Source organism: Cebus imitator, unplaced genomic scaffold (assembly GCF_001604975.1).
Source record: "Cebus imitator isolate Cc_AM_T3 unplaced genomic scaffold, Cebus_imitator-1.0 Scaffold660, whole genome shotgun sequence".
NCBI classification, from domain to species: Eukaryota; Metazoa; Chordata; class Mammalia; order Primates; family Cebidae; genus Cebus; species Cebus imitator.
This window is the reverse complement of record NW_016107975.1, coordinates 336,556-341,073: the sequence shown is the minus strand read 5'-3', so window position 1 is coordinate 341,073 and position 4,518 is coordinate 336,556.

Genomic DNA, 4,518 nt, shown 5'->3' with positions numbered 1-4,518 from the left:
ACCTTAAGGTTATTTTTCTCATCTTAATTTCACAAACCTTCAATCCTTTAAAAGAGGGACGACTTTTGTCTTTACATTTTACATTAAAAATAAATAAGCTTTAGAGAAAGGAAAACCTTTTCTCATTTATCCTGGCATGACTCCCACAAATAAAATTGCACAATGATTTCAAAATGAAGTTACGTCAAGCACAGGAATAGACTATAAATGATAGTCAGCAAAACAAAACAAACCAACCAAAAGCAAGTAGAAAATTTAAATTCTCATGGACTGCACATATTGGAATTGACAGATCAGAATTTGTATAGATAAATTAGCTAATGTATACACTGTTCACAAAAAACAAGATGCAAATTCAGAGAAGAGCAGTAAGAGATTGTCAGAAAGAAACAGGAACATCTGGGAACAAAAATTCTAGAAATGGAGAATATAATTATATAAAATGTAAATGAGGTAAATACTCAAAGTAAAGTATTGACGAGGAAGAATTTAAAACTCTGACAATATACTGCTTACAAGAAACCCAATTTAAATATAAAAAGGGAAAGCTGTAAAATAAAATTATGGAAAAATAAGCCATGAAAACATTATGCAAAAGAAATCTGGCAGTTATAATAATATTATGTAAAGCAGACTTAAAGGTAAGAAGCAGCATTAGAGAAAAAATGTGGAGTTATTTTGCAATGATAAAAATGGTCGAATCTACAGAAAGATACAGTAATCCCAAAGTTTATGAACTAAATAATCTAGCAAACATTTACAGAAAAGGAAAAATAAGACAAATCTACAATCAAAATAAAAGACTGTAAAATACATAACTCAATAGCTCATACTAGAAACAGACCAAAATCAATAGATGGAAAATATATGAAAAAACAATTGATGATAGACTGGATAGGGAAAATGTGGCACATATACACCATGGAATATTATGCAGCCATCAAAAACGATGAGTTTGTGTCCTTTGTAGGGACATGGATGAGCCTGGAAACCATCATTCTCAGCAAACTGACAGAAGAGCAGAAGATCAAACACTGCATGTTCTCACTCATAGGCGGGTGTTGAACAATGAGAACACATGGACACAGGGAGGGGAGCACTACACACTGGGGTCAGTTGGGGGGAAATAGGGGAGGGACGGTAGGTGGTGGGGAGCTGGGGAGAGATAGCAAGGGGAGAGATGCCAGAGGTAGGTGATGGGGAGGAAGGCAGCAAATCACACTGCCACGTGTGTACCTATGCAACAATCTTGCATGTTCTTCACATGTACCCCAAAACCTAAAATGCAATAAAATAAATAAATGGGAAAAAAAAAGAAAAAACAATTGACAAACTTTTGTGTTCAGTAATAAAATAATTCATATTCTTTTCAAGTGCACATAGGCTATTTTTGCCAAAATTGATTATATGTGAATCCAAAAGAATATCTCACAAGTGTTACATGAACAAAACTTCCAAGTACGTTCTCTGAATGAAAAGGAATAAAATTAAGTTCAATAATAAAAAGATAACTAGAAAAAGAAACAAGTTGCTAAGACAAAAAAATTCTAAATACTCCTAAGTCAAAAAAGAAACAAAAATTATGAAAATATTTTTAAGTAAATAATACAGTTTGAGTATTCCTTCTCTGAAATGTGTGAGACTCAGAATGCTTTGGATTTTGGATTTTTTTTTTATTTTGAAATATTTGCATTATACTGATTAAGCATCTCTAATTCAAAAATTTGAAATTGAAAATGCGCCAATGAGCATATCCTTTGAGTGTCATGTCAGCACTCAAAGAGTTTCAGATTTTGGAGCATTTCAAATTTCAGATTTTTGGATTAGGGATAGTCAATCTGTCATAGAGAAATGACCTGTGAAAGTTTACATAATCCAATCGAAGCCATTCTTTGAAGGAAATATCTGGCCTTGAATGCATCTTTCAGAAAAGAAGAAAGGCTAAAAACAGATGAATTTTGTTTTCATTTCTAGAATCTAGAAAAGAGTAAAAGAAAATTGAAGTCAATAAATTATAGTAACAGCAGAAATCACTGAGAGAAAATAATTAGGTACAGTAATATACTAATGTTGGTCAAAGAAAATGCAAATTACTACAGTCCTTAGAGATATCAAAAATATAGCCTGGGTGTGGTGGCTCATGCCTGTAATTTCAGCACTTTGGGAGGCCCAGGTGGGAGAATCACTTGAGCTCAGGAGTTTAAGAACAGCCTGGGAAACATAGCAAGATCTTGTCTCTACTAAAATAAATAAATACATAAAAATAATTTAGCAGGGCGTGTACCTGTAGTCCTAGTTACTTGGGAGGCAAAGGCTGGAGGATCACTTGAGTCCAGGAGTTTGAGCTTGCAGTGAGCTATAAGTGGGCCACTATACTCCAGCCTGGGTGATAGAGTGAGACCTGATCTCTCTCACTCTCTGTCTCTATCTCTCTATATAAAATATACAGTTACATATTCTTATATGTAATCTTTTAGAAGACAGTACTATGAACAACTTTATACAGAATTTCATAAAGAACAATTAAGATAATTACAGGCTAATATAGCCTGAACGTAGATGCAAAAATTTCCAACAAAATGTTAAAATAGAATCCCGTGATATATAAAAGAATAATGCATCATAACAAAAGGAGTTTTAAAAGCAAATTGTAGGATCAAAATGAAATACTTGAAGATATAGTCAATTAACACACACACACACAAAAAGCAGAAAAAGGACAGAGGGCCAAAAGTAAATGAGATCAATGAAAAACAGAGCAAAATTCAAGACTTACAGCCAACCAAGCTGATAATTATATTAAACATAATTTGGCTAAATACACTAATTAAAAGATAGAGATTGTTGGGATGAATAAATAAAAGCACAATTAAATATTACACCTAGAAGATAAAACATTAAATATAAAAGCACAGATAGATTGAATGTAAATAGGTAGAAAAAGCTATACTATGGAATTTGTAACCCTAAAAAGCAGGACTGGTTATATTATCAAAGTGATCCTATTATCAAGACAAGTAGTAGAAAAATAGAAGGATGTTTTATAATGATAAAATAGACAATTTATCAAAAATACTTAACAATCCTGAAGGTGTAAAAGACTAATCATTATGACTAAAAATAAATAAAGTAAAATTAACAGAACTAAAGGAAGCGATAGGCATAGCAAACATTTAAAACGCCCCTGTGCCATGACCTGCATGTGTCCCCTCCAAAGTCTGCATGTTGAAACTTAATTGCCAGTGTACCAGTATTAAGAGGTGAGTCTTTTAGGAGATAATGAGGGCAGACCTCTCATGAATGAGATTAATGACCTTATAAAAGAGGTGCGAGGAAGCCATTCATCCTTTTTGCCCTTTCACCTTCTATCATGTAAGGACACAGCCTTTGTCTCCTCTGGAGGATGCAGCAACAAGGGGCTACCTTGAAAGCAGAGAGCAGACCTCAGCAGACAGGTTTATCTTCAACTTCCCAGCATCCAGAATTGTAAGAAAATAAATTTCTATTGTTTATGGACTACCCAGTCTAAGGGAATTTGTTATAGCAACACACATGGAATAAAGAGCCCTCTCATGGTAATTGCTAGAAAAAGTAGACAAACACTAGTGAAGATATAGAAGATCTGAGCAACACTGTCAAGACACTTGATCTAGTTGACCCTTCTAGAACCTTACATCTAACTACAGACTAAACCTTCTTTTCAAGTGCATGTGGAACATTTGTAAAGATTAATTATGCTCCAATTCACAAAATTATTCTCAGTAAATGCCTCATTTTTAAGATGAGTGTGATAGTCTTTTGTGACTTTCCACATTCAACCAAAAATGAAAGGGCCTTTTTGTAGGTAGGAAGGAAGGAAGGAAGGAAAGTAGGAAGGAAAGAAGGAAGAAAAAAAGGAAGGAAGAAAGGAAACCAAATAGAAAACTTTGCAATTCTTTCATGTTTACATTTCCTAAAATGCTGAAATATTTTTGTGAATTTTCTAACAAAATCCAATTTTGGATTGCATTTCATTAAAACTATAATTTACAAAGATTTGTCATCCTTTTATATTTAAGCCTAAATCCCGAAATATGGTATACCTCTTTGGATATTCTTTGACATAATCCACACAATGTTTCATAATTTTAACAAATATAGTCCTTATTTATTAGTTAACAGATTTCCCTATCTCTCTGTTTTTGTCACCTTTAGAAATGGGAAAATATTGTTACAATATATTTTATAATGAATTTCGGTTGAAATGTAGGAAAACTCATGTTATTTAAATGTGTATTTTATATACAGTATCATTTCTAAATTACTTTAGAATCTGAATACTATGTCTATTTTTCATTTCATTTTGTTTTGATAGACAATGGTACCATCTCCACTTTGTTCTTCTCCCCCTTCAAGAATGATAATAAAAGCAGGGAAAAAGGTTTGACGAAATGTTAACAATAACACACAATTTAGAGAGGAATATAAGTGAATTAATGGAGCTGAAAAGTACAACACGAGAACTTCGCGAACTATGCA